This window comes from Pezoporus flaviventris, unplaced genomic scaffold (genome assembly GCF_033815535.1).
Source record: "Pezoporus flaviventris isolate CSIRO_AGI_PZ_B2104156 unplaced genomic scaffold, CSIRO_AGI_Pfla_v1 ptg000007l, whole genome shotgun sequence".
In the NCBI taxonomy this organism is placed as follows: Eukaryota; Metazoa; Chordata; class Aves; order Psittaciformes; family Psittacidae; genus Pezoporus; species Pezoporus flaviventris.
Window position 1 is genome coordinate 77,281,896 of NW_026892555.1, and position 23,848 is coordinate 77,305,743.

Here is a 23,848-nt window from a genome sequence, read left to right on the forward strand (position 1 = left end):
GTAATCAAAGAGATGCATTTATTCTTCCTAATCTAAAAGAATTTAAATCAAATTTTAAGAAGGGATGTATACATGCATGGTGAAAGGGGAGAGTTGCCTACCTGAAGAATTTAGATGACTGAAAAAAATGAAATTTCTATTTGAAGCATTCTGAAACATGTTTTTCTGCATTTCTCATGCTGTTTCTCAGCTAAGACAGAATTTAAAGAAAAACATCAATAAAACTTATTTTGTAGTGATACCATAGATATGCTAACAATTCTACTAGCAGACCAATTAAAAATGTGATTTGCTATAAAGAATCCTTAAAAAAAAATGTTTTAGACAAATTTTTTTAAAAATTAGAATTTGTCATTTATCTGCCAAGATAACGCCCACAGCATATAGAACTCTTTGTTTTAGCATCAAGGCTTATGACAGTACTTCACTAGGCACTTGCAGTCTAAAGGTGAGGACTTTTAAACCTGTATCCCACATATACAGGGTCTTAAAAGTTCAGTAATCATTCTGACAGATTACTAGATAGCAGTAATATCACCATCAAAATGACACTCACTATCAAGGATAGCAGTCCCTGTGATAATTGCTATATATACTCATAAAAACCTCCTATTTAAATAGAAACCAGCGGTCAAAACATCCTGAAATTGAACACTGCAAAAAATAAGTTTTAGAAGTAAATTAAAAATACACTGTAATTCTGTCTTACTTTCCCACACCTTTCACTTTCATCACAGGACTATTAGTACAGACAAGCAGTCATCATCAAAAAACAAAGTGTTTGTTAGAGTGGTCTTGAGAACCTCATTTCCTTCTTTATTCATGTAACCTTTTTGTTAAATTTGACTGATGGGGTAAGACACATTCACATCAATAAATGTAGAATATTTGGTCAAAAGAATATACTTGATTTTCTCTATGCTTGCTTGCTTGTCACGCAAACAAATCAAATAAAAGCATCTCAGGGATACTCTTGGATAAAAAAGACACATGTGAGAATTAACAATATCTTCTTTCCCTGACTCCCATTTGTTGCTATGGAAATGGTTTTTTTGAAAGTACACTTTTGCTGCTTGACCTTAAAGACAGGGGCACATGAAAAAATTATCAGAGTTTCTTTGGTGTTTATATTACCTGTAATAAATTACCTCCACATTTTGAAAGATGAACAGCAATACATTAAAATACTAAAGGCTCAAACCATATGTTATGCATGTGTAATAACCCACACATATCCAAATGATGGCCAGGATTACAAAGACACTACTTCAGGTACTTTAATCCATACTAATAATACAAAGTAGCTGTAAAATTGATTTTTTCAAGCCAATGAGGTAAAATGAACCTCGAGCATATCTAAAACTTTCTTACTGAAGGAATGCAAATGGAGAAAGAGATACTGTCATTATTTTTTTAGAAATAGAAATGTTATTTATTAATATTTTACTGATGTAAAAGGCATAGATTGGAACAGACATCCCATTGGTTGGTCACATTCTTAGGGGAAGCTGAGAAGAATATACTAATCACTTCTTTTTAAATGAAGGATATCAAGAAGTAAGCATTACACATATTCTACCTGCGGTTAAAGAAACCGATTCAGTAGATATCTCAGAGAGCCATTTTATAAGTTCAGCAAACTGAACTGACAACACTTGCAGCAATGTTGTATCATCACATACACTAGTTGGGTATTTAATCAATGAAGTGTCAATTTCAAAACAATTTGTCGTGGTTTAAACTCAGTCACGTAACTCGTTCACTCACTCCCCCCCTTCTTTCCCTTCCCCTACTCCGGGAGGGACAGAGAGGAGAATCGAAAAGAATGCAACTCCCACAGGTTGAGATAAGAACAGTTTAGTAACTAAGGTATAACACAAATCACTACTGCTACCACCAATAATAATAATGATAAAGGAAATAACAAGGGAAGAGAATACAACACCTCACCACCAGCCAACTGATAACTCCCCCCCCCACCCCAGCCTGACCAAGCACCGACCGATACCTCCTCCAACCCCGCAGTCTCCCAGCCCTTCCGGCTCACTCCCAGTTCCATCCTGGGCATGACGTGCTGTGGTATGGAATACCTCTTTGGCTAGCTTGCGTCAGGTGTCCTATCTCTGCTTCCTCCCGGCTTCCCCTCCTCCCTGGCAGAGCATGAGGCTCACAAAGTCCTTGGCTGAACCAAAACATCATTGTTATCAGCCCTGTTGCTGAGCTGAAAGTCAAAACACTGCACTGCACCAGCTACCAAGAAGGAGAAAAATGACTGCTACTGCTGAACCCAGGACACAATTTTAAAGGAAAAAGGGGTAAGATTTCTTATTACTTCTTCCCTTCCATCTACCTTCCTCTCATATCCCTCTTTTTAAATGCAGCACTTGTGAAGAGCAAACTGAAAGAAACCAGCAAAGAAAACACACACACGCACACACACAAAAAAAAAAAAAAAAAAAGAAAGGAAAGGGATGTGAAGACAGAAAAGTGTTAGACATCAAATACTGGAACTTTATAAGAAGACATACATTTTAGAAGAGTAATAAGGTGAAAAGGGAGAATAAAACAGATGGAAAAAAACTGTAGCAAGCTTATTTTTAATGGAAACCCAAGTTTTCAACTAAATAAAATTTTCAGCAAAAAATCGACTTTCTGATGAAAGTTTAGCTTTCCCAGTGTGAAGTCAACTCTTTTCAATTGAAAATATTCCCAGGATACCATATGGTTGTAATATATTTTCTCACAGTCCATTAAACAGTGTATGTGATGACTGTCTTAAGAAACCCTTCCACCTATCAATGGAAGAGATGCTGCTGCTTCATTGTGATTTCAATAAATACCTCAGCCCAAAGAAGAAAATTGGAATTATATCTGCTTGAAGTTTCCTCCAAGACATCAAAGCAGCACCTCCAAATCATAACATTTGATTTTTTATGCTGCAGTTTTACTGAAAAAGATCTTAGCTTTGATAAAATTTCACTAAAAAAAAGTATGCATTTTGTCAGATTATCAAGAAATTATGTTCTTTCTGTGTTCATTATAAACAATAAGAGATCATTATCCTTCAGTATTTTTGCGCATGGTTTCAAGTGGAAAAGAAGTAGAACTGAAAAGGAGTACATGTTCTGCGCATAGAGCTAGGGTTGAATTAGGAACATCAGGACAAGATTTTTCTGTCTGCCTTTAGTACATGGGAAAGTCAGGTTTAAAAGTGCTTATCTTGATAACAGCTTCAGGAAAATGTATGACTAATATTTCATATTGATGAATTTTATCAAGTTCTTGCAGGTTTAACATTGTATTGCCATGTCAGCATTCTGTTTGGTTTTCTACAACTACTCAAGTATGTGGTATAATATTGTCAAACATGTCTATATTACCAATTTAAACAAAAAAATAACCAACACAATTTAAATGGAGCTACAACGTGCTTCATTAGAATCATAGAATCATAGAATTGTTAGGGTTGGAAAGGACCTTAAGATCATCTAGTTACAACCCCCCTGCCGTGGGCAGGGACACCTTATGCTAAATCGTATCACCCAAGGCCTCGTCCAACCTGGTCTTGAACACCGCCAGGGATGGAGCATTCACAACTTCCCTGGGCAACCCATTCCAGTGCTTCACCACCCTAACAGGAAAGAATTTCCTTCTTATATCCAACCTAAACTTCCCCTGTTTAAGTTTTAACCCCTTACCCCTTGTCCTGTCACTACAGTCCCTAATGAAGAGTCTCTCCCCAGCATCCCTATAGGCCCCCTTCAGATACTGGAAGGCTGCTATGAGGTCTCCACGCTGCCTTCTCTTCTCCAGGATGAACAGCCCCAGCTTCCTCAGGCTGTCTTCATACAGGAGGTGCTCCAGTCCCCTGATCATCCTCGTGGACCTCCTCTGGACTTGTTCCAACAGTTCCATGTCCTTTTGATGTTGAGGACACCAGAAATGCACACAATACTCCAGGTGAGGTCTCACAAGAGCAGAGTAGAGGGGCAGGATCACCTCCTTCGACCTGCTGGTCATGCTCCTTCTGATGCAGCCCAGGATATGGTTGGCGTTCTGGGCTGCAAGCACACACTACAGCCGGCTCATCTTCATCTTCTCATCTTCCAACACCCCCAGGTCCTTCTCCACAGGGCTTCTCTGAATCTCTTCTCTGCCCAACCTCTAGCTGTGCCTGGGATTGCTCCGACCCAGGTGTAGGACCTTGCACTTGCCATGGTTAAACTTCATGATGTTGGCATCAGCCCACCTCACAAGCATGTCAAGGTCCCTCTGGATGGAATTCTTTCCCTCCAGGATATCAACCGAACCACACAGCTTGGTGTCATCAGCAAACTTGCTGAGGGCACGCTCAATCCCACTGTCCATGTCAGCGACAAAGATGTTAAACAAGACTGGTCCCAACCCCGATCCCTGAGGGACGCCACTCGTTACTGGTCTCCAGCCGGACATTGAGCCATTGACCGCAACTCTTTGTGTGCGGCCATCCAGCCGGTTCTTTATCCACCGAGTGGTCCATCCATCAAATTGATGTCGCTCCAATTTAGAGACAAGGATGTCGTGTGGGACAGTGTCAAATGCTTTACGCAAATCCAGGTAGATGACATCAACTGCTCTACCCCTGTCCATCAGTTCTGTAGCCCCATCATAGAAGGCCACCAGATTGGTCAGGCAGGATTTCCCCTTAGTGAAGCCATGCTGGCTGTCACCAAGCACCTTGTGGATTTTCATGTGCCTTAGCATGCCTTCCAGGAGAATCTGCTCCAAGATTTTGCCAGGCATAGAGGTGAGACTGACTGGTCTGTAATTCCTCGGGTCATCCATTTTCCCCTTCTTGAAAATGGGGGTTATATTTCCCTTTTTCCAGTTATTGGGAACTTCACCTGACTGCCATGATTTTTCAAATATCATGGCCAGTGGCTTCGTAACTTCATTTGCCAGCTCCTTCAGGACCCGCGGATGTATCCCATCAGGACCCACAGACTTCAGATTTTTAAGATGGTCTCGAACCAGTTCCTCTCCTACAGTGCGCACAAGGTCTTCATTCTCACAGTCCCTGCGTCTGCCTTCCATGACTTGGGTGGTTTGGTCAGAGCCTTTGCCAGTGAAGACCGAGGCAAAGAAGTCATTCAGAACCTCAGCCTTCTCCAAATCCTGTGTAGCCTGTTCTCCCGAGAGCTTCCTGAGGGGGCCTACATTCTCCCTAGTCTGTTTTTTGTTTGCTATGTACTTGTAGAATCCCTTCCTGTTATCTTTAATACCTCTAGCTAAGTTTAATTCATTGGATCAAACTATACGGTCTTGTACTAGCTTTGGCTGGGAGTTTATTTTCTTCATAGGAGCTATCATAAGGCTGTGTTTTGGATTTGTGCCGAAAATAGTGCTGATAACATAGAGATGCTTTTGTTACTGTTGAGACAAGGCATTTTTTGCCTCTCCCCCCACCCCAACATGGAGTAGGCTGGGGGTGCACAAGAAGCTGGGAGGGGATATGGCCAAGACAGATGACCCCAACTTCCCAGATGGATATCCCATACTATATGACCACATGTTCAGTATATAAAGTTGGGGGAAGAAGAAGGAAGAGGAATCATTCAGAGTTACAGGGCTTTCTTCCCAGGCAGCCATTATGTGGGATGTAGCCCTGTTTTCCTGGGAGTGGCTGAAAACCTGCATGCCTGTGGGAAGTGGTGAATGAACTTCTTGTTTTGCTTTGCTTGTGTATGTCACTTTTGCTTTATTCATTAAACTATCTTTATCTCCATCCACAAGTTTTCTCTTTTAACCTTACAGTGTTCTTCCCCATCCCATAAGGGGGTAGTGAGTGAGCAGCTGTGTGGTGCTTAGTTTCTGGCTGGGGTTAAACCATGACATGCCTTTGGAGGAAAAAAAGGTAAAAAAAAAAAAAAGATTATCCTTTGACTGCTAGTACTTTTTACCTGACTAATTGCTTTCTGAAAAGGAAAAATATATTATTAGTTTCTGTGGTTTTATTGCTTTTCTGCTGGCACTCCCCTGTGTACCATTTATTATCACTTCGACATAATAGCCTATCATTAACTGTAGACATGAGCAGCTTCTGGTTTGCAGTTAAACAGTCTCAAAAAATGCAAAATGAACCAATTTACCATAATATTTTAGACTGAAGCAACTTTCCTGGTGACCTAGTCTTTTATTTTATGGTGCTGTTACTCGACACAATATTAATCAAACCTCTGTGTTACAGCACCTGAGCTCAAAGACAGACTGCTGAATCCACACAGATTTCAGAAGGTTGTTTTGGCTGATTAATCTTTTATGCACATTAGTAGCAATCACACAATTGACTCTGTACTCTTCTCCTTTCCCTTCCCTCTTCCCTTCCCTTCTCTTTTTCTCTTTTCCCTTCTTCTCCCTTCTTTCTTCTTGCTCCTCCTCTCCTCTCCTCTCCTCTCCTCTCCTCTCCTCTCCTCTCCTCTCCTCTCCTCTCCTCTCCTCTCCTCTCCTCTCCTCTCCTCTCCTCTCCTCTCTTTCTTTCTCCTCTCTTCTGTAATCAGACTTTGCTGTGTAATTTTTCCAGATTCCAGAGAGCTTATATAAGAGAGAGAGTGTTGTGAAAACTGACGTTTTGTTGAAGTAGGATTGATTGATGGTGTTCCCAGTTGAAATCAGCTCATAAATAAATCAGTACTTATGAGAAACTACATCTGTCAATAGGGAAAGATTTTCTTATTTTCCTGGAGGTATGCAAGGGAAGAACAGAAATAGTTTGATTATTTTTTTACCAGTTGTTAAAATAAACTGATTTCACAAACTCAGCACTTTTATTTCAACCCAAAAGAAGATCATTGTTTCTGTGACTCCTCCCGAGTACTTAGGTCCAGATTTTAAGTATAATAAAGGTCTTCTTCAAAGAGATTGTTAGTCACAGTCAAATTTCAAAATTATGAAGATATTAGCGGTTTCAAACCACCAGTTCCATAGCTGAATAAATGACCTCTCTGGAGGGAATGGGACAGGCTGGCTCTGCCAGCCCAAAGATCCCTCACAGCTCTGAGCCTCTAGGGAACAGCCAGCCCTCACAGCACCCTGAAACTGAATCAGAGAACTGTTGTTAATATTTTCAGTATTTTTTTCACTAGTAATATTAAAAAAAAAACAAACAAAAACCACAAAACCAAAAAAACAAAAAAATCATCATTATTTTCCAGTGTAACTTATCAGTAGTCTAACATCACTTGCTTGCTCTTTCAAGGAAACTTGACAGTGGTCACAGAAACTGGGCACTAAATTCTTGGCATCTTTTTGAGCAGTCAAACATAACAGCAAAGAGGTTACATTTCAAAGATGTTTAAGAGGAATTATCTTAGCAGCTACTACTGGCATTATCTGAGACATGCATGCCTTAACACCTGTCCTGGGTTTTGAACATTTGTCCTTATTAATATTTAGGTTATGTTTTATGCTAAGAGCTCCCACAGTAAATGCACACATAAAATTTCTGTCAGAAGGATATACTCTATATGCTTCACCAGCTATAACTGAGTATGTGGCATGTATATTAGGAAACAGGAAATGTTTTGTAAATTTGCAACAGTACTGGCAGATTGTGTAACTGTGGATCCTGACTGACCTGTTATATTTTCTTTAAGGACTGGATCTTCAAATTCCTGATAATATTACCTTTCTTTTTTCTCGTCTGGTTTTCAAAATCCCAAGTCAGCAACAGCTCAGTCCACAGAAGTGTATTTGCAGTCTGAAAAAACACCACCACCAAGGAAGGCAGTATTTTCCTGGCTAAGAAATACTATTATAGCAGCAATTTTTCCTCTTAATTTTTGCTGTATGAGAACTAAGATATCAATAATTCATTCTGCTTTTTTCTAAAACATAAGACCCTTTCTGAACCTCAGTCATCGCAGTGGCCAGGTTTAGAAAAATATGTCTAACCCCACAGAACTGACTCTGTAACAGCATGGAGTTGCCAGAGACCACAACTATAAGTGGGTATTATTCTGTTCTATCACTAGAAATCAAATTATCTAAAACTTTTTAAAAGCAATTTATACCATATTAATCAGCTAAAAGACACATACAAGGGGAGCATGATAAAATATTTTAGCTTAGTACTGGTGACATAAACCAGTGTGCTTCAGAAGTATCTATGACTCTTTTCTAAAGCAAGAAATTACCCAAAATTCAGGGCCCCACAGGTTGCTTTTTTGAAAAGAAAATGAAAGAATCTGGTATCTCTGATATAAACCCCATTTAAAAAAAAAAAAAAAATAAAATCTGAAATCCTCTGGAACCTAGCAAGAGGAAACTGTATCTTTTCTAACAAGTCCAAGCTCTTTTCAACTTGCACTTGACAGGCTTTTCATGTCTAGCTTTTTTCCTTCCTCAATCATGCACCTGGCAATTCAGACATTTCCCTGATACATTCCAATATGCTTTGCCTTTCCATACCATGGAACAGCTACATAAATACTGGCCAACAAAAGTTTTGTTTTGTTTTGTTTTTTTCCTTTTGACTCACTGTTAGGTTATGACCTGCAATTATCTCTGGAACAGAATCATCAGGCTTTATTAATTTCTTACAACTGTCATAAACAAAAACAATAATCCCACTCAGTCTATAAGCAATTCTGTTAAATCAAGAACATTCTCACATGCCACTAAGAACAAAAACTGCAATAAAGAGAGTTTTGTTGGTATACTATTGTTTTTGCAGACTAAATTTATGCAAAATATTATCATGAAAGAAAGACTGAAATACATAAGCACTGAATTTCATAGTCATCTTCCCTCAAAATGCACCTATGCCTCACCAAAACAGTTTGCTTTCCTCTTCGCTGGTTGCACACACATTGTGCATGTGTAATCACTTGACATAATAGAGAGCCTGACACAGCATTGGATTTACCAGCATTCAATAGAGTAGTCAATAAGAATACAGGAAAGAATGTTTTACCTGACTTGCTGTATTTGTGGAGTCCTATAAGGAGATTGTGAAAAGGAAGAGAAAAGCCATAGATCAATACAGAAGTAAAGACAGGACTGACTAATAAGAGATTAATTCAGTAGAAACAAAGGCAAGCTCTGTACAAGAGGAAAGCAAAACCATGTTGATTTTATCATCACAGGTACTTTGTGTCTTATCATCTTGATGACTCAGACACCAAGGAATTTATCCTCATAAAACCCCAGGGACAGATAGACAATTCTTTGAAAGCTATACCTCAAATAGCTATAGGTATAATGTAGCAAGTCTATGGCAAAAGCAGAGCAGAACTGATGTCTTAGTGCAATACCTTAAACATATCCTTCTCATCACATAAAAGTAACAAGCATTTTGCATTCATATAGAGACTGAATTGCTTAAACTATACACTCTATCTTGACACCTATATTATATAAATACTAAGTAGAAATTTCCATTTTCTTTCCAAATCTTTCATTCTTACTGACAATAATTTTAATAATTTTTTATTTCTGGTCTTCATTAAAAGACTACCCCTACCCACCCCTGTCTACTTCCATATACGCATTAAAATAATGGAACTGATTATTTGTTTCATAACTGATGGACAGGATATTAAACTCATCTGTGTTCCTTTAGAAAGTACATAAGCAACCATATAAACACGTGAAATATTTCCGAATTCTGGAAAACGTTGGGGTTTTCCTCTCTGCTTTTAGAGTCATCTATTAGACTTACTATATAAAAACCTTTATGCAGGATTTTAAAAAAAAATAAATATTTTAAGTGAAAATTCAGAAGTGCTGTTCTAGTTTTGAGAAAATAAGGAACTGCAAATTTTCATGAGTACCAACTTCACTATCAGACGTTATTGGAAAACTTAGCATTTGGATAGCTTTGCAATGTGAAATAGTTTCTTCCTTGTGAAATTCTTCAGCATTGACAGACTTGCAGCCTATTACAGCCTATTAACAGCATCCCGCAGCTCAGCCACCTGCTGCAGGAGGACCTCTACCAGGGAGCATCAAGTGCAGCCCTGCCCATTGTGCACCTTTCCCTCACCAGACCAGTGCAGGCACTCTCTACACCCCGAGCTCCGCTCTGCAGCCTCCCCTCTCATCGGCTCTGTCTGGGTGCCTACGCTGGCCACTGCCGGGGCAGCCAGAGCAGGGCTTCCAGACCGAGCCCTGATCATATGGCGAACATGCACCACCCCGCTTGCCTGCCCGCGCAAGCTGCCTCATTGCGTTTCCCGGGGCAGGTTTTTATCCAGTCAGGGCTTGTGCTGCCCCTCCTGGTTCCGCCCCGTGTGAGTCAGCTGCTCGCGTCAGCTGAGCTGCCAGCTCCTGAGCAAGTCATGTCGAGGACTCGAGGCCCCCTCGGTGGCTCTTGCTGCTCTGAGTTGAGGCTCCCGGACGCTGAGCTTCCCCCCGCTCAGGTGTTGAAGGCATCCTCTCTCGAACTACTCACCTCAGCAATTAAAATTATGGTGAGGCACTGGAATGGGTTGCCCAGGGAAGTTGTGAATCCTCCATCCCTGGCGGTGTTCAAGGCCATGTTGGACATAGCCTTGCGTAATATGGTTTAGTGAGAGGCGTCCCTGCCCATGGCAGGGGGCTTGGAACTAGATGATATTAAGGTCCTTTCCAACCCTAACTATTTTATGACTTATCACAATGCTTGCTTCACAGTTGCTGGAGGTGAATCAGTTAATCAATGGTGTCCAAATTGTGAATGTTCTCATTCTTCTGCTAGTTCTCAAGTTTAATGTACTCTTATTCCTATGGAGTTAAGCACTGTGGAGGTAGAATACACATGCTGTTTCCAGCAGCAGCTTATTTTACAGGACCAGGACCTGGTACAGAGATGGCTATTCACTAGCAAACTTGTGAACTCTTTTCTGAATCTTAGCAATCACCACCTAATTATAGAAGTATTGTAAAAAAACCCCTGCATTCTTGCACACCAGTGCACTCTGTAAGGACTACACTAATGATTCAATTGGTAGAGAGCATGTTCGCAAAACATCTATGTCATGGGTAATGACAATGGCGAAAAAACAAGAAAGGCAGCAGGTATATCAAGCAAGATACTTGTTAACCTAAACTTTTTAGATTAAAATACTATTAGATAAAAAGAAGACAATGCTATAACCTATCTCTTTACAACATTCTTCCACCTGAAACAGCTGAAAATAACTATAAGGGATGTTTGTTCTATAAGGAAAAAAAAAAGAAAAAAAAAAACCAAAATAACAGAACAATATTTAATACACTATCAGCAAATCAAATCCCCCAATAGTGTCTTACACTCATTACATCTTTGCTTGGAACGAACATGAAACTGAAGAAATGAAAGATCTCATCATCAGAAAATAAAGCACCACCTGAAAACACCTGAGTTGTCCAATTTATATTTTTATTTATGGTCATGTATGGACCTAATAAACTTTGGACACTTTCATATCCTTTCAACATTAGCAGAAGCACTTCTGTCACTTGATATATCAGTTTGTCCTGGGTTCAGCAGTAGCAGTCATGTTTGTTTTATTTTTTCCTTTGTGCTAGCTGGTGCAGTGCTGTGTTTTGACTTCCAGCCTGAGAACAGTGTTGGTGAAGTCAATGTTTTCAGTTGTTGCTAAGTGATGTTTACCCTGACCAAGGACTTTGTGAGGCTCATGCTCTGCCAGGGAGGAGGAGAAGCCGGGAGGAAGCAGAGATGGGGCGCCTGACTCGGGCTAGCCAGGGAGGTATTCCATACCACAGCACGTCATGGCCGGGGTGGGGGGTGACTGGGAGTTACCCGGAAGGACACGGGGCTTCCGGGTGGAACTCGTCTTCTTGGCCGGTGGTATCGTATTCTCTTCCCTTGTTATTCCCTTATCATTGTTGTAGTTGATAGTAGCGGTGGTGATTTGTGTACATTGGTTGCTGGACTGTTCTTGTCTCAACCCGTGGGAGTTGCACTCTTTCGATCCTCCTCCCCGTTCCTTCGGGAGTGGGGGAGAACCCCGGTGGGGGGGGGGGACACGGACCTCGATTGTTGTCAGCTCGGCACCACTCACTGGGAGTGAGTGAACAAGTTACCTGACTGGGTTTAAACCACGACACAGTTTGAACTCACAACTGTCTCAAAGCATGTTGTGTGAATTCAGCCCATCTTTAAAAATGTTTTCTAAGGCATGTCATGCTGAAATGTTTGCTTTGCCCACCATATGAACTTTTCACTCTAAGAGTTTAACAGATTAAAAAGTACATGGTTTTATTATCCCCATGACGAAACAATGCTTCCCCTTTGAGGTAAAACATGCAATCCTATTCCCAAATAAGAAATAGAAAACAATCCTAATCAACAAAACATCTCAAAACATGCTCTCTTCTGCTTACTGTCAAGGTGTTGGAGGGTCTCACCAGCTGGGTGATGGCAGGGCTGAGCAGCCAGGTCCCATCCACCGCCAGCCAGGAGCAGGGCAGATAGGGGGGGATCGAGGCAGCCCCAGCCCTCCTTGGAGACGTGGTCCCACAGGGGTCAGGCTCAGCAGGGCCCATGGCTCGCCAGGACAGGGTTGTGGGGAGCTGGAGAGTGGCCCTTCTGCAGCATTGCTTGGGCAGGGGCTGATGACTCTGGAGGCTGCAATGGGGTCCTGGGCCATGGGCAGGGCCATAAGAAGAATTGAAAGGATACATTTGTTTCTTATCATATAACTCTATTGTTTAAGAAAGACACAGCATTGGCCCTTAAGCACTCCTTGGCTAAGTGTTTTTTGATTCTCCAGTTTCCAGAAACAAAGCAACACAAGCAAATATGAGAGGTTGCTATTAAATTAAATATATAAGTTTCAGGTAGGAGCAATGAGGCAGGTGGAGAAATTGACTCACTGAGAGTCCCTGACTCAGTTTTCTCAGGACCTCAGACTTCATAATTTCTCTCTGAATTTCTCAAACCCATTTTTGTCCTAAGCTCAATTTAGCTTTCCATTTTGTACCAAATAACTTTTAAAATCTTCTTCAGTCTCCCCAGTAGTTCGGTACATACTCCCAGCACATAACAATGTAGCCTATTAGGGAATGGAATTTTTTTCTGTTTATAAATAGCAGAGCCAGGTTTCCAAGGAGCTTCACTCATGCCCCCTATCTAGAAAAGGCCAGATGCTCACAGTAGGCGCAGGGTTGTTATCTTGTTTCAAAGACCAAACCTGCATACAGACTTCCTTGGACTTTTGCGACAGGATTTTTCGATAGGACATACAAATCCCCAAAGTGAATAGCATTTTCTGTTTGCATAACTATTAAGGAGTTTGCTTGCAATTTTTATTCTTTGCTTGTCATTTCCATACTTCACCTGGAGAACTTTATCTTTAAAATGCAAAGTTGCAAATATATAGCTGTATCAATGGGTTTTGCTTCAGGAATTATCCTGGGATAATATAAAAGTTCTCCCATCTTTTTAAAGACTTTTGATTTGGGTTTTTCATTTTTCTGTTTGGTTGGTTGGTTGGTTTTCTTTTTAAAACAACTGTGCTTAAATGTATATAGAAAAGAGATATACTCAAAGGTTTCTGCCTACACTGTTGTCCTGGGTTCAGCAGTAGCAGTCATTTTTCTCCTTTTGGTAGCTGGTGCAGCGCTGTGTTTTGACTTTTGGCTTGGAAACAGAGCTGAAAACAATGATGTTTTGGTTTGGCCAAGGACTTTCTGAGTCTCATGACCTGCCAGGGAGGAGGGGAAGCCGGGAGGAAGCAGAGACAGGACACCTGACCCAAACGGACCAAAGAGGTATTCCATACCACAGCACGTCATGCCCAGGAAGTTATGGGGAGTTAGCCGGAAGGGCTGGGAGTCTGCAGGGTTGGAGAAGGTATTGGTCAGTGCTTGGTTGGGCTGGGGGGGGCGAGTTATTGGTTGGCTGGTGCTGAGGTGTTGTATTCTCTTCCCTTGTTATTTCCTTTATCATTATTATTACTGGTGGTAGCAGTAGTGATTTGTGTTATACCTTAGTTACTAAACTGTTCTTATCTCAACCTGTGGGAGTTGCATTCTTTTCGATTCTCCTCTCTGTCCCTCCTGGAGTAGGGGAAGGGAAAGAAAGGGGGAGTGAGTGAACGAGTTACCTGACTGGGTTTAAACCAACACAATTGTAAAATAAATTTTATTCCTTGATTAACCTTTCTCTTTGTTTATTATATGATACAAAACAATAAATCTTTTAAAATAAGGATTTAATCGTCACTCATCAGGAATTATTTGTTTAATTTCTACTCTACCATTAAATTAAACAATAGAATCTTAAATGCAGTTATTTACATCTTAAGCCTAAAGGAACTTATGAACCTAAACCCTGAATAAGAACAAGCATTTTATGACAAGGCAAGCAGAATCTTTTTTAGTTAGCAAGAGTTGGAATATTTTACTCAACAAATCGTTAATTCAGTAATAAAATATCAATTTGATAGAGGTACTAGACCAAATCTGTATCAATGTGTTTTAAGTTACAGTATGCAATGACTTAGATAAGGAAGCAGATTACTAGGAAAACTGATACCATTTGATATATGAATTCAGTTTTCTGCAAAGACAGCACTGGTTAGCATGTGTTTGCATCTATTTATTGTCTTAATGTTAGTGTAATATTTTTAGGTTTTTGCTTACCAATTTGTCACATGTAATATCTTAAAAATTCTTTAATTATTTGAAATTTTTCCTTTGCAAGTACTCTTTTCTGATCCTGAGTATCAAGTTAATTAAATAAGACCACATCATCTTCAAACTGCAGTTTAGACAAAGCACTTCTCTAATTTATTAACAAAGTACCCCTCCTGCATGCTAAACAAGTTAATGTCCCCAGTTCTATTTTCTGCCTCCTGAGTCCTTCACTCTCCTTGTCCTGGGTTCAGCAGTAGCAGTCATGTTTTTCCTTTGTGGTAGCTGGTGCAGTGCTGTGCTTTGACTTCCAGCCTGAGAACAGTGTTGGTGAAGCCAATGTTTTCGGTTGTTGCTAAGTGATGTTTACCCTGACCAAGGACTTTGTGAGGCTCATGCTCTGCCAGGGAGGAGGGGAAGCTGTGAGGAAGCAGAGATGGGGTGCCTGACCCGGGCTAGCCAGGGAGGTATTCCATACCACAGCACGTCATGGCCGGGGTGGGGGGTAACTGGGAGTTACCCAAAAGGACAGGGGCTTCCGGGTGGGACTCGTTTCTTGGCCAGTGGTATCGTATTCTCTTCCCTTGTTATTTTCCCTTATCATTGTTGTAGTTGGTAGTAGTGGTGGTGATTTGTGTTGTACATTGGTTGCTGGACTGTTCTTGTCTCAACCCGTGGGAGTTGCACTCTTTCGATCCTCCTCCCCGTTCCTCTGGGAGCGGGGAAAGGGAGAGCCACGGTGGGGGGTGGGGGGGACGGCCCTCGATTGTTGTCAGCTCAGCACCACTCACTGGGAGTGAGTGAACAAGTTACCTGACTGGGTTTAAACCACGACACTCCTTTAAAAATTAGCATCTATCCAGCAACTGGGAGAAAATCAGTACCATGTGAACTACTACTATAGCTGGGAGCCTACAAGAATTACTCTTTTCATTAGAACTAGAGGAAAAGGTCTGAAGAGAGAAACATATATTATTCTTTTACTTCAGTGTCCTATATTTTAACTCAGATTTATTTAATATAGTTATGTTTTCAGTATTTTTGATTTTTGCTGGACATTTTTGTTGCTGTTGCTTGTTTTTATTTTTACTGTTACTCAGTAGCAGTACATTCCTATTCAGTGCACGGGAACTAAAAATTGAGCAGGAGACAGAAACTGTATTTGAGTGTAAGAATTTCTCTGCTCCAAAATTTGTCTTCATTCCAAACTGTAACGAAACCTGAACATTTCAATATTCATCGTGGTATTTTTTTCTGTTATAAAGAAAATTTGATTTAGATAATCAACACTTTCATTTCCAGAAAAATAAAAAAAAAAATAAAAAAACTCCATATTCTAAAATCAATTATCTAACTGAAAAATAAGAACACTCTTTACCCAGCAAGTTTCAAGGGAGCTTAATTTCAAAAAATCAAAGACCAGGTCAGGTGACATTTTAGGTCTATTTTTTAAATGTAGGCAGGTCTCCTATGACTATTGTTAATCTAGATTTTCCAAGACCTGGGTAGTTACATAAAATTCAATGTTGCAATAATTCTTCTGGTTTAGTGCAAACTTGGGAACAACATGCTTTATCACCAAAGTGCAAAGTGCTTCTCAACTCTGGAGACCAGTGATGAGTGGGATCAGTATTGGGACCGGTGCTGTTAAAATTAGCAAGTTTGCTGATGAAATCAAGTTATGTGGTATGGTCAACACACTGGAGGAAAGGAATGCCATGAAGAGGGATACTGACAGTCTTGACAGGTGGCCTGTGAGGACTTCTTGAAGTTCAACAAGGCCCAGTGTAAGGTCCTGCACCTGGATCAGGACAATCCCAAGCAGAAATGCAGACTGGGAAGTGAGTGGGTTGGGAATAGCCCTGAGGAGAAAGACTTGGGAATGTTGGTTGACAAGAAGCTCAACATGAGCTGGCAGTGTATGCTTGTAAGTCAAGGGAGGTGATTCTCCCCCTCTACTACACTTTGGTGAGACCCCATCTGGAATACCCCATTCAGCTCTGGGATCCCCAGCACAAGAGAGGTGTGTCCTGTTAAGGTGAGTTCAGAGGAGGGCCATGAAGATGATCAGAGGGCTAGAGCACTTCTATGAAGACAGGCTGAGAGAGTTGGGCTTGTTCAGCTTGGAGAAGAGGAGGCTCTGGGAGAACTAAGAGCAGCTTCCAGTACCTAAAGGGTACAAGAAAGTTGAAGATGAACTTTTTACAAGGGCATGTAAAGATAAGACAAGGAGGATTTAAAATTTAAAGAAGGCAGATTTAGATTGGGTATTAGGAAGAAATTCATTCCTGTGAGGGTGGTGAGATGCTGGAAGAGGTTGCCCACAGAAACTGTGGATGCTCCATCCTTGAAAGTGTTCAAGGCCAGACTTCAGGCTTTGAGCAACCTGGCCTAGTGGAAGGTATCCCTGACCGTGGCAGGGAGGTTGGAGCTAGATAATCTTTAGGGTCCTTTCTAACCCAAACCATTCGATGATTCTGTGCATTACTGATGATAGCAATCTGTTGTATCTATGAATTATACCAAGCAGGACAGCATACAGGCATAGCTGAGTTATTGCTATCATAGTTGAAGTTATAAAGTATGTCAAATAAAAAGAAGAAAAAAAAAAATTTCAAGTTAGTTTTAGGGACTCGTGGAAACCACTATGACACAGCCAATCAAAAAGTGTCAAAGTTATTGTAATGTTGAAATATGAGTACCTAGAGATATAGAGGACTCTGCCAAAAATGATACAACAAAATTCAGATTCCAGTTGGTAACTCAAGATACAGCCAGTTCCCAAAATGCTTGTTAAAAATGGCACCTGATAAACTAAATTCTCACACTGCTCTCCCACCTCTGCTCTGCTTGACAGATCTTCTTCTGCCTCAAGATGACCTCATTCTATGATATAATCAGGATGTTTCTATCCTGATCCTGTTCTCATATATCCCTAACACAGATCTCCAGTACTGTTTTTTCAGTTTTAGTCTGACAAAATACCTTCGCATGAAACTGTAATGCAAGGTTTTAATTCTTTGTTAATGGATGCTCTGCAGTCCAAATCCATTAACTTTATACTGATTTTTTTTCTTTTTTCTTTTTATTATATATATGTATGTGACCCACATGAGGTCTGTCAGAAATGTTGTATGAAGACAGTTTTGCAGATTTCTAAATATATATTTCTGGGATTAACTTTGCACTCCCATTTTCAAAAATTTTGGCCATCTTGGCAATGAACATTTCTGCCTTTGAAGTATGGAAGTAAAAAAAGTCTATTTTGTAAAGAACAAACTCGTTATTGAGTGCCGTGGCTTAAGCCCAGCCGGCAACCCAGAAACCACGCAGCTGTTAGCTCACTCCCCCCTCCTTCCTACCCCCACTCCTAGAGGGATGGGGAGGAGAATCAAAAGAATGTAACTCCCATGGGTTGAGATAAGAACAGTCCAGTAACTAAGGTATAACACAAACCACTGCTGCTACCACCAGTAATAATAATGATAAGGCAAATGGCAAGGGAAGATAATACAACCACTCACCACCACCCGCCAACCGATAGTCAGCCCGACCGAGCAGTGATCTAGCCCTTCTGGGTAACTGCGTTCAGTTTATATACTGGGCATGACGTGCTGTGGTATGGAATACCTCTCTGGCTAGTTTGGGTCAGGTGTCCTGTCTCTGCTTCCTCCCTGCTTCCCCTCCTCCCTGGCAGGTCATGAGACTCAGAAAGTCCTTAGTCAGAGTAAACATCAATGAGCAACAACTAAAACCATCGATGTTATCAGAGCTGTTCCTGGGCCAAAAGTCAAAACCACAGCACTGCACCAGCTACTAAGAAGGAGAAAAATGGCTGCTACTGCTGAACCCAGGACACTGAGGAAGTGGTTAGGGACAGAGGACTTCAGGTTAAATGAAGTGATCATAGACGGCTAAAAGACCATAAAAACTAAAACATGGAAAAGCCGCCAAACAGAAAATGACGTCTTCATATTGTCTTAGCAGCTGCTTCAGGTTTCTTTTCCTTTCAGAAAAAACATAAAAGCAGTGATCATTTGGAACATGAGCCAAATATAGAGTCAAACTATGTGTTTAGTACAAATTGAGTGATTAAGATATTTGCACACACTAAAAATAAGAATTTTTTTTTTTGATTCCCCAAACTAGTTTTTCAAAAGTGGCTGCTGGCTGAGAGTGTTACTTGTTAAAATGAAATCTTTCATTTGTATAGGCAGAAAAATAAAGCAAAAAAATGCAGTTAAGAAGCTTCTAAAGAAAGTTCTAAAGCTTTCCATTTTTTTGTGCCAAACGAATATAAAGCCTTTATAATTATCTCAGTGCTTTCATCTAAGTGAGTACAAAGAAGTAGTAGAGGTACATAAAATACACCATATACTTTTTACTACTATGGTCGTTAGTGTTCCAAGCTTAACACACACTTAATTATCTAGAAATTCATGTAATTTGCATTTTAATAGGATTTTATCTGAGTTTGCTCCATCTTTTTTCTTCCTATAATATTCAACAGTTAAAACAAGATAGTGAGTAAGGATTATAAAAAATCAAATTGATTCACTCAAAGAACTGAAATTTCTTACATTTTACTAGAGGAAACATTCTGATACACTAAGATCATCAAATGACATGATACTGATACAGAAAATTGTTTTACCTGTAAAAATCTTTTCACTAATTGACAGGCAATTTCTTCATTTATAGTATTGATTTAAAATTTGTTCTCCTGCGAGTACCCCCTGCAGAAATCAAATTTCTCATTCTCATTTGTATGCTAGCTGCAAAGAGTATACAGCAATCACACATTATTAAGCATTTTGCATATTTTTATAATAGGACTCAAGTATGCCATCAAATATACTCCTTAATATCTGCTTTGTAAAACTGGGATATAGAGCAACCTTGCATTTTTTTTTTAGTATCAGCATTCACAGCTGAAAGGAAAATTATTTGAAGGAAATTAATGCTTTTAGCAGAACTCTAATCTGTACTCTGATCCATTATGAGGTCTTAAATCAGTACCTACTTTCTTGCAACTTCTTAATCTACAACACCCATTTCTAATAATAACAATATTTTGAGTTATAAAAAGTCAAAAATCTGCACTTTATACTTCTGTGTACCAAACTATAATTACAAGAGCTATCTCTGTATGTGATTATTTTTATCTTCAACAAATCTGGAGGGAATGTAAACTGCTTTGTCAACAATACTTCATTAATAAGAGAGATCTTATCTAAAAAAGTCTCCATTTTAATCTGGTATATTCTCTAATGTTATCCAGTGTCGCTCATTAAAGATATAACTTTACAACAATGCTGAATATGGATTTTTAATAGGACCAGTATGTCTGTCTTAACTGTTGGAGGTTAATGATCTTATCTAGACATGGCCCTTCATGCTAAAAAAGCAGCAAAGACAGCATCATTAGAACAATCCACAGCATTTCAACCTGTTAGTTTCAGAAAATAATTTATCCAAAAAGCTCAGTTTAAAAACACATGCCACATGGTGTTTTATTTCAAAAACTATTGAATGCTTGCTCTTCACAGAACTTAAAATGAATAATATTGCCAGATAACTCAGAACAGCTTTCTGAAACTCACAGATAAAAAGCATTAAAACATATTCCTTAATGTGTATATTTAATAAGAAGTAAGCAGCATGACTGTTCTGAGGAACATTCTATTTCTGCAATAAATATTCTTGTTAAGAGATACGCTGTATGCAGATCCTAATTTTTTCAAGTTATGACACAAAAATCTTACCCAAGGGCAAGTTTAAATACATTTATGTAACTTTAAATACAAACTTAAAGCATGATCTCTGTAAAATATGTAATTTCATTCTTTATCCTTTAACATACAATGCACATATTCATTTACACATATGCTTCTAATGAGTCTGATTCCTATACTTCAGCACCAAGGAGAGATCACTTAGAAAGAAAGGGACCCTACTGCAATGTCTGATTTTGTAATTTTACCTCATCTACTTATGCTCTCACTTAGAGTATTTTCTCTTAAAAATAACAAACTAAAAGTAAATTAAAAACTTGAACAATGCAATAAGCCATATGTAAAGTTTAACCCATGAAGGATTCCAAAGATTTAGATGGAAATAGGCCAGATTAGTAAAAAATATTATAAACGAACAGCTGCAGTAAACTTTAAAGTTTTTAATAGATGGTCAACTTAATACACATGTTTGTGATAACAAGTCTCCTATTTCCAGAGTTGCAAAGCCTGATCTTACAAAGTAAGTTAAAAAAAAAGAAAAAAATAGACCCCTTTCAGACTAAGAAAATGATTGAAAATTACGACTATGGCTTGCTCTGTTTTCCTGGGACCTCATTCAGATTTTGATCTCTTAGTTGCCTTCTTTTCCTGTTGACTGAAACTGTACTCAGTATATTAAAGAAACCATGCATGAGAACTTATGCTGTGTGCATGAATCAAACCTCTACAGAGCCCTCTATTCTGCTTTAGCTCTTCATCACCCCACAGTATGACTGTGGCATGGGGGACATTGACAGCTGTATTAAGAAGAGCCATAGTGTGGCGAAAGAGCAGTGAAGTTGTTCTGAGCCATGCCAAGTCAGAGCAGCATCACTGATGAGCACCTGGGAGACCTCTCAGAGACAACTGGATGGGTTGCCAGCCCCATCTGCCTCTCTGCTGATCATGAAATAACCCAGCCTTTCTGTTTAAATGTAATCACTAACTAAAGGTTTCTTTCTGGCCTCTTGAGTTACTTCTTGCCACCTTTTTTACCATTTTATCAGTGCAGCTTCTTTTCACTCTTACACATTTTTCCCTTTCCTCTTTGAGGCATGTAAACAAAGCAGTAACTGTGTATTTCCCTTTGCACTCAACCATACAGCCCCAGTCTCTTAACTGCAAGCCCTCCTTTATGATTTGTCACCCACAGGTTCAGAACAGGGATTTAACTCCTGATCTTCCTATAACTTAAGCAAGTAACGAAAATGACTCTGTCAGTGCTATAGGTTCGGGCTTTTTTCTTGTGTTTTTTCTCAATGGCAAGAGGAATTGACTGCTTGCATTTTGTAGTCACCTAAGTTTATGAACTTGCACAGTGTTGTGACAAGCTACATTGATTTAGATATAGTTTTGCTTCCCTCTTTCTGAGAGCAGCCCTGCCAGAGACATAGATCTGGATCCTGCAGTTATAGGTCATAGCAGTGCATAATTTATCTTTATTTTTTTGAAAGCATCTATATGGTGAATAAATAAATACAACTGTATTAAGTTAAATTACTAGTCACATGTGAAATTCCAACGCATAAGCAAAATGAGATATAGTATTTCCTTACAAATATAGCTAATAAAATTATTGTCTTTATAAAGAAAAGAGGACACTATAGAAAATAAAATATATGCCATAGAGCATGCATTTGAATTCTAAATACATATCACTTACCAAGAATTTTAGTAGGCATAGTTCAGCTGATAATTTATCAGACTTTTTAGGAAAATTTGCCCCAAAGACCTAAAATGTATTCCTTATAGATTTCTTTCTGTGCTGTTCAAATAGTAAATTTAAGATTTCCTGACACCAACTTAACAAGCTTAAATTTTACAAATACTCTGATACCCTTATAAAAGTACAGAAATTGCTAAAGAGAACCCTTTGTTTTCTTTTTATTTTACCTGATTGTTTCTTCAAGCTTTACCTGTCACCATGGGAAAGCTGGGAATATGCAGAAGAGCTAAAGCTTGGCATCAAAACGATTAAGAATTATGCATACAATTTCCCTTCTGATTACTTCCTACTTTTCAATGTAAAAAGATGATGAACATAAACTGGGTTGCACCACAAGTCTATGAGAGTCACATTCTTGAAAATCTTATCCTATCTAGTTTCAGGAGATATCTTCATGTGAACTTGAGCTTCCAAAATAATACCAAAAAAAAAAAAAAAATTCTGTCCATACTTCTCACTAGAGATTATAATATTTCAGTCTCATTAGCAAATACTGCCACAACAATATGCCACATTTTATTACTTTACCATCAGTAAGAGAGGATGCAGGGGGCAGTATTGGCATTCTGGATGATCTCACCAGTGCTGAAGCAAAACAGTTCACAAAAGCACCTATCAATCTTCCAAAAAATCAAGCAAATTATCAACAATTTAAGGTAATAAAAAGAGCAATACTTATCTTGAAAATTACTGGCTGTGTATACCAGACTTCTGGTAAAAATAAAAAGGAGCTGGCTTGCTAAAACTAATTGTTTCTACAGATTATGCAAATACAGTTAGCATTTAGGTCACATGTGAATGAGCACACATATTGTCTCTTTTTGGACGTGTACTAAAACCTGGATTAAAATCTCAAATCATTCAAATGTTGTAGCCTTGTAGTTATATACAAATATTCTGTGGCCTTTTCACAGGTAACAGTTTCTTGAAAGACCTATGCATGATTTTTTTTTTTTTTAATAAATCCATAAAATTCCACTTACTTTCTCTATTAAAGAGTCCAGTGTCTTCAGATGTTCCTGACTGGTACTGCTGATCTTCAGGAGTGCATAATAAAGATTACAAAGCAACAATGTTGCCTTCCCTCAGATTTTGATTTAAAATTCAGCCTATATCATGACTGCAAAACACTGCAACAAATACTCCATTGATTCCAGAAGTATTTGTTTAATATCCCACCCATTTGTTTTGTGTATTTACTATATTAAATTTTCTATGGTATTCTGTGGTACTCTGGGGTATTAATTAATATGAATTAATATGAATTAAATGTCATTCATTTACCAGTGGGTATTGCTCATTTGTTGCCTATCAGAAAATCTTTTCATAGACATTCCCTGGCACACTGGGAACCTCATTCTTAAGGTCCTGACAAGGATACTTTTTAGCATAGATCAAATAATTATCACAAAGCAGTCTATTAAAATTAATGATTTAAACAAGAATACAGCAGTGTACAGCTACTGTATTTTCCAGAGTTTAAATTTCAAATAATAACCCGTTATACATAAAAGGATATTGTTCCCTACTTGCATAAAACAAAGAGAAAAAAATCAGTCTATTAGCACCATGTGCTAATCATACACAAAAACCGTAATAAAAAAAACCCTTCTTTGCTCAAGCACTAAGAAGTCCAGGATTTTAATTTTTCTCCCATTCCTTAAGTTGCATTATTGTTTGCAGTATCTTTGTTCTGAATTACTGTCATGACAAGTTTTTATTAATAGATTGCTGCTTTTGCCCTCTTGAT